The following is an 8632-nucleotide window of genomic DNA, read 5'->3' as shown; positions in this document are numbered from 1 at the left end:
GTGCAAGGGCAAAAGCTCAGCCTAACTCACAAATGGAAAATAGCTTGGAGACGAAAGCAAACCTGTGCGGTCCAAGCTGCTTATAAGCTACTTTATGCAGAAATCTCATAGCTCTCACATATTTAATACAGCTCCACAAGGATTGTATTATAGGCTCCAAGAGATTCAGATAATTAAGAGCCTTTGTTTACAGCAGGCATTCAGGGCATCACATTCCACCAGAACCTATGAAAACACAAGGATTTCTAAACTTGGGAGAAGCTTCAACTCCTTTAATTTAGGCATTGATGGCAAATGCTTAGATTTACTGTTATAAGTTATTACAAGGATAACTAAAATTTACCTGTGGCATTTGACGCAATTGTACTTTCTGAATTGGGTATATTTGTCCTGAATCAGATCTAGCTTCTACCTATGTGGAGGTCAATAAAGCTAAGATGATCCCAGGGAGGCAAGAAACTGGAATGCTTTATTGGACTTACAAGTTCATATTTAAAGGGTTTAGGGTCTACATATTCAACAGGGGGTTGTAACTATTGCAATTTATTACAAACAGAGGGTTTCATTGGATGACATAAGGGAAAAACCCAGGTTAACAAATTTGGAGTCTTACACATACATCACAGGGAAAAACCCATTTTATCTTGGGGGAATTACAGGGGAAAAAAGGTATTCAGGTTTGCAGAATGCACAGGATCCAGGGAACACAAAGGGAGAGATAAAGCACAATAGGTCTACTGCATAGGTTTGATGAGATCGGAGTGTGGACTCTAGCTTGGGCAGGACATTCCAAACCCATGACATCAATGGATCCTTCTCTGGACTCTAGATGGAGGTTTTTCCCCAGTCTCTGTTAGCCCAAGGCTTCTGTTTAAACCTAGCAGTTTTCTTTTTCTCATATCCAAATTTTGGAATCCAATATACCTAGAAGCCAAATAATAGGCCATTCTTATACCCCAAGGTAAAAAAGGGAAGACATGCTCCTTCCACATGCATATTTCGCATCTAATTCTTACTTTCAGTTTTCATACTGATTTTGGATAGTATTTTTCATTTTCTAATTTGTGAACAGGATTTGGAACCAGAAGTCCTTGAAATAATATTAAGTCATCTTGTTCACTTGACATTTACATCTCCATTTTTTGAATCACATAGTTCAGACAATCCTGAGAAGGCTGAGATAAATATCCAAGCTTTTGAATATCTATCCAGAAGAGTCCAAATAAAAAATAGCAGCTATTACTGGGAAATGGATTCTTCTATACTTCTATATAAATCCTATCCTCTAAGAATAGCTCTAGCTGTTGAATCATTGAGGTATGACTGAAGCACCAGGTGGGGCAGCAGAAGGAATTACTTGACCTGCTGATTCATAATTTTATGGCTGCATTTCTTATATATATATATATATATATATATATATATATATATCTATATATCCTTCTTTATGCATTGCAACCCATAAATACAATGTGTGTTTGTGCTGCATTCTCACAAAACAATCAGGGTAAAGGAAACCTGCCTAAAAAAGAACAAAAGAATAAATACAAAGCAGTAAGAAGTTACTCAGAAGTAAAGATGTCCTTAGAGTTGGTCAAAGATAAATTAAAATTAATAACTTTCAATTTAAATCAGAGTTTGTCTTTGGTGAAAATCCCATTGTTGGTGGTGACATCAGAGCAGTTAAGCCTCTACTTTGCCAGGCTGAATAAACCAAATATTTTTTTTATTTTTTTTCTGCTTTTTTTCTTGACTTTTCATTCCCATACCCATCCTTCGTATATTTTATTGGCAATTTATACAGTCAGCAGAAGACACCAAAGCCTTAGCAACAAGATCTTCTGATGTACAAACAAAATGCATTTAATTTGACTCAGTGTATTACAAGCATTATAATCCCTCTTCTGATTTCAACATGATCGACTAATCTCATCTGCTCAGAGGGATAAGCCTTGTCTCAGCCATGATGACAGGCTTAGAGAATGATAAAAATTAGGGCATTCTCACAGATTATATACTGTAACAACAGATAAGGCTTATGAATAAAGAATTGACTACAGGTGGTTATTTGTAGAAATGTACTAGATTAAGGGGTTAATGTTAGAAAGGTACAATGTCATTTGTAGTTAAATCATAGATACACACAAGTGTGGGAAAATCTTTCTCACCTGTGTAAACATCAGGGGAGATGAAGCAAATTTCATAGCTTGTTTCGCAAGCAGTCAGAATGAGCAAGTACATTCTTGATAAAAGGATAACCCTAATTTGCACTCTAGAAGTTCAGTTTGATAACTACTCTTATTGGGCAAAACAGAGAGGAAGAAGAAATCTGTGTTGAGATGGCAAGAGAAATATTACTGTAGTTTTTTTGTAACTGTCTGAAATGCTTCAGTTTAGTCCCAGGTAAATTTAGAGCTTATGATTCTTCTGTTTGGATTTGTAAAGAACATATGGTACAGCAATAATGGAAGAAGTGCATGAGGCAAGGGGTAAGCTTTCTAACCGTTGAGCAAGACTGCCAGATACACACATCTTACTAGCAAATGCTAGCCTTGGGTGATTAAATCTCAGTGCATTGCTGTGAAAATGTAATGAAACCCATATAGTAACAATGCAGGAAATGCAATTACATGCCATCTGCATGCTAGATTCACATTCAATCTTCCTGGGGAAAAAAAAAATCAAAACAAACCTGACACACTCCTTCAATCTGTTAAGCTTAAGTAAATGAAAGGAAAATGTAAGCAACAATTCTTTTTCTAACAACATATACAATTTTTATCCTTGCTATGAAAAGCACTTCCTATATATCATATTAATATCATGTACTGATCTGCAGACACTTAATGGAAACATAAGTGGAGCAAAGGATTAGGTTATCACAATATGACACAAATTTCAAATAATTACTTTATTAATATTAATAAGTGATACATCAAAACTAGCTATGAAATAAGACATCATACATATACAATATAAGGCAAATAACTATTATCTCTACTGTCCTTAATTATCGCAACTTATCAAATTTTATTCTCTTGCCTAACTTCCTAAACAAACAAAAGATCTTGCTTCTGGACCCCACTATATTTAATTGATAACTGGTGTATTTATTCTTTTTTATTTGGACTTTGCATTCTGAATACCTCAAATTAAGAAAGAAGAGTCACATTTGATACTCATTACGTGATCGCAGAAAAATTTATTTGTCCATTCAGTCATTGCTGAAATTAATAAGTGGCTACAATCCTGCATACATGTATTTTTCTACACAGTTAATTATCAGAATATTTAAAAGAAAAAAAATAATGAATAAGACTAAATTAGTTTTCAGAATGAAGCACCAAGGAACAAGTGGTTGTACATTGCAAAATAACAAAGATAATAGGAATTCACGAGAATATTGTTTCACGCCCATAATCTACTATGAGTAGATTTAGAGATAGGGGCTGACATTATTAAGAGTTTAAACTTAAACCACTTGAACTTAATGCAAACTGAATGAGCAAGCTGGAGAGACCAAATATCCGTTTTGTTTCCATAGGAACTCCTCCCACAGAAATCTGCCACCAAATGCTTGTTGGCAAGTAGAAATGCTCATGGAGAGCACGTCTAGCAGCACGCACACTCAGAGTTCCCCTGTTGCTACCTTTTTTCTCACTAGCAGGCGTTTGCAAACCAACCTGTGAACAGCACTGGAGAAGCAACACCACAGACATCAATAGGCACGTCAGTTCAACAAACTAGGTGTGCCACTTATCCAGAGTAATTAATATGTACTGCTGGGAATGTGCTCCCTAGAATCATCCTACTTAAAATGTGCACATCGTCTTTCTAGGATGCCAATTAAGTGTATCCTTCTGTAGTCGCTGACATTAGATTAAACCTTATGGTTTAAACAAACATTAGAACTGCATAAACCAGAAACAGCATGACATGTCTGACATTTTCCTGGTTCATATTGCATTACATCACTATGCCACGATACAAAGCCATGATGCAGCATTTTGCTAAAGGACATCTTATGTGATGTGTGCCATGTACATTGACACCACATTAGCACAGTCTCCTGTGCTGGAAATACATGTAAAGACTTTTTAATAAATAATGATAGAAATGCAATGAAAAAAACTGAATCAATGTTGCAGATTGATGAGAATACTGTAAAAAAGGCTTTTAGAAAATTCCTTAACGGTTTCATAAGTTTAACTCACATATGAGCACAGAACTCATCTAACTGAGTAAAAGCACAATGCCAGAAGCAGTATGATAATGAACCAATATAGAATATTAAAGAAGTAAAAAATCAAAAACATGATTTTCAAAAAAAGCTTGGAAGTACTTGCTGAAATCTGGAGTCTGAAGAAAAAAAAGTGAGCAGCATCTGTGTAGCTGTAATATAGTTTTGGTTAAATGGATTAAAAAAATGTGGTTGAAAGTGTATCACCCATAATACATTGATAACATTTGTGGTAACTCTGGTATATAAAACTCTTACCACTTTGCAACTGCAAAGGAAAATAACGAGTCTTAAAGTAAGTGTTAAGAACTAGTTTATAGCAGAGGTGACACTCCTAGGTGGCTGCTGTTTCTAATGGTCTGTCAGAAATTTTGTAGGTGCGCCTACTTTTTGACCCATGGATTGAGAAAGCAGCCCCTGGACACTGAAGGGTTGCAAATACAGGAATGTCTTGGGCTCTTGTGTTTGGATGTGAGAATGGAAAGCACAACAGCTCTTCAGACTGCAGAGGTTGATTTAAGACACTTTTATTCCCACGGATTTCCAAAATCTTTCTCCAACAGTGTATATCTATACTGTGCCAACAGACACAGAAGGTAAGAGTTGTTGGGGAGATGGATATCTTCATCCCGTCACATCTCCTCTAGCTGCTTCTGCCACATATGATCCAAGAAGATAGAAATAACAGAGAGCTTTGCCCTTAAAGCCTTTAATATACTCATGACCTTTTGTAAAAATGACCATACACCCTTCAGGAATGTGCAGCAATTCAAATCACATCACAGCTTAGGAAACTCAGTGTAACTTTGCCAACATCTTACGAATAAGACGATGCATTCAAATATGACCATATACAGAAAACAGACTCTGTAGAAACACATTTGATTTTGCTTACCTCAAAAATACACCACAACAACTCAGTTCACAAAGTAAAGGCATTTTTGCCTTCTCCCATCCAGTGTGGAAAACAAGGTTGAAACTGAGATTTCCATTCTCCATGGCACTGCATATTATAAATGCAGCACAAAGGAACAAACTAGTTATTATAGTTTCCCAAACTGCTTTGACGAATTAAATCTCGAAAGAAGGTATATAATGTTTGGGTGATATATATACGATGTTATTAAATATATGATGACTTGAAAGTAAGGTGCAAGAAGCTTACGTAGTCAGACTGCTACAAGCAACTGCAATTTAAATTCCAAATCACCTGAAAGAAACTGCATTTACAGCAGGGTAAGTTTTTAAGTCCTTCCCTGCTTTGCCTTTCTAGCTGCAGTTAACACCAGATGAGTATCACACAGAGCTCACATGTGGAGTAAAGGAACGTCTGAAGTCTGCGTTAGCTCATTGATACCTCTAGCGAAAGCTAGGCCTAGATACCAGCTGCAACTATGTCTTGCTCCCCTTTAAACTTTGAAAATAAGACATTCTCTATCTTCCAAGATCTTGCTACAAAACATGAAACTTCTTGTGTAAAGAGAAGATGGCTCTGAAATTTTTATTCAAGCCCTTAAGACTTTTGTTGAGGGTATAAAATAAGTAAGAATGTCTATGGGGAATCATCATCTGTTTGTGGCAGGCAAGAAATTCCCAAAATGTTTAGTCTGCTGTGCTCCGTGCTCCTGCAGAAAAGGTTGTATTTCCTTTTTCAGTGCCCATAATCTTTTTAGAACCTTTTCTTTATTGAGCCCATAAACATCACAGTGAAGCTGCAAATCATCATAGTCTGCTGAAACTCCATCAAGGAAGCTGCAGAGTAAATGATGCTGAAAAGTTGATGTTCACAATAGGCAGTTGACTAAACTCATGATAGCATGTGTGACATCTGAGGTATTCAAAAATAATGCAGAGAACTATACAATGGATGACATCGTCTCAGTATGACTTGGTCAATCCACAGGACCAAGACTCAGGAATCTTAAAAAATTACAAGTTCCCTGACACAGTTCTTCACTAATATAATTTTCTTGACACTGTCTTCTAATTATGCAAGTGCCTTCAAAATGTCTCATTGAGAAAGTCAATTGCTTCTCTGATCTTTGACATAAGTTGCCCTGTCTGAAGAAGAAAGTCAAACATGAAACTCTATTAAGTGAAAATCTTTAGGAAGTTAAGCAAAGGAATGAGAACAATCAGAAGAGAAAACATCTTCCACTTTGCAAAGAACTTGTCTGCCATTTAGAATTTCAATGTTTTAACTTTTGAATGATAGAACTATAAGCAAAATTGGCTTTTTCAGATTCATTGGGTGCTTTGGAGTTTATATTTCCTTTTTGCAATCTGCTGTTACATTGGGGATATACTCCATTTCCATTTCAGAAACTGCAAACATCTTCTTCTATTGTGCTGGTCAATATCCATAAGAAGTTGGTAGGATTATCCATCTACATATTTTGAATATTTTTTTTTCTCAAAGATTTAATATTTTGTTATAGATATACTGTATAACATACAAAAAATCTATAAACTAGATTGAAATTAAATCAGCAAAAATAAATTTGTTTTATGAAGAGAAAAACTTTTTTATAATGTAGGATTTAAAGTTCTTAGTGAACTGATTTTAAATATTACCATTAAACTTTCCAAACTAAATTAGGAATAATCAAGGAACTTAACTGCCTAATTTCTATTAACATCTTACAGTTGATTGATGCTTCGATTTCTAGCTTCCTTAGCAAAACCCATCATCCATCATCAGGTTTTCTTATTATTCTTAGAGTGAACCATGGAAACCACAGACAACCTTTATTTTCATCTGTCTTTATCATATTTTATGACCATTTGATTTTATATTATCAAACCCACGAATGAGTATATGTCTGCCTGAATAGATGTGATTACTAATTGAAGACAGTAGTAGAAATATACATGAGACAGCAACATCATTAATACACTTGTTGCTCAGAGCAGCAAATGGATAAAAAGATGTAAGAGCTAAGGCACTTACACTGTGCAATATATATGTTTATAGGTTACAATTTAAATTGCCATCATTTGCCAGCAATAACTTCATGGTGTTATAGTGAATCACCAATTTTCTGTGATACGGAGCACATACTAATCGTTGAGATGCATCATTTCCTACTATATTTGAGGAGGGGAAAAAATCACAACTGTGTAGTGTCCAATGTATGGGGATGGAGTACTGTGCATACAAAGTCAACAGCTTCTTTTAAAAAGATCAGATGAAGAGGAATACACAGTTCCTTTTGTTAACATTCCAAATAAATACATGGCTCTAAAAATCAGAATCAGAAATGTTAATTTCTATCCTAATGTCTTAACAAATCCGATCTCACAGAGTAGTTTCACTAAAATATCTCTTTGAATGGAGGCAGAGTTTCGCTTTAATAGGTCTTCCAGAAATTTGATTGCATGCAGGGATGACTCTCAAGGTATCATCAGACAAAAGAAAAGTGACAGACATGGAGGGGGGGACTATTATTTAATTAATTTCCTGGTCTTGTCAGACAGAGTACGAGAGGACAATAAAGCCTACACCTTGGAATTTCGTAAAATGTTTATCTCAGAAGCAAACAAAAATATCAGATATAGTCAAGTGGAGCCCAAAACAAGAAATGCTGAAAAAGAGCAGTTGAGAAGTGCATTGGAGGGCCATTTATGAAAGATGCTGATTAGGACCGAGTTTGATAAGAGTATCTGTGTCCACATATCTGTGTCCACAAAGAACCGTGTTTAAACAGTCAGCTTAGCACCGTATTCAGTCAATAGCATACAGATAAAATTGTGTAAAAAAAATCTGTTCTGTTACTAGCCTTTTGAGGTAACTGTCCTTCTGCTATAGAATTTTTAACGTTTTCAACATTCAAAATTGATACTCCCTCAAGAAGAATATAATACAATTTCAGATATTTAAACAATTTTAAAACGTTATTGCCAGATGATATAAAATTTGAGCAATGATGGAGACAGACCAAAGACCTGAAAATTACCTAAAGCCATCTACAATAGCAGAGATCAAGAAAACAGCTATACTACAGTTGACACAAGGCTGACGCATGTCTTTTTTTTAAACCACAATTCTCTCTCATGTTTTTCAGTCCTCTATTTAGTTCTCAAACATGAACATGAGCATAAGTTTTTTTTCTTCACGTGGATTAAAAATGTGGTCTTCTCAAAATTACTTCTTGAGAGACAATACAGAAAAGGCAACCTTTCTCCCCACACCCAAATGACCTAGTGCACAGTGGCAACAAACCCTGTGTATTAGAGCATGATTATTAAATCTTCTGTGGTCATATGATGAATCAAAAGGGCAAACAAAGGAAAAATAATAGTAAATTCAAGTATCAGAATATAATAATAGCTACACTAAACTACTACAAGTATGTGGTTTAACTCCAGTTATCTTAACTAGATGTATACTTT

The sequence above is a fragment of the Pipra filicauda genome, unplaced genomic scaffold (assembly GCF_003945595.2).
Source record: "Pipra filicauda isolate LSUMZ 115617 unplaced genomic scaffold, ASM394559v2 scaffold576_size465856_pilon, whole genome shotgun sequence".
NCBI lineage: Eukaryota > Metazoa > Chordata > Aves > Passeriformes > Pipridae > Pipra > Pipra filicauda.
Note: the sequence above shows the minus strand (reverse complement) of the source record.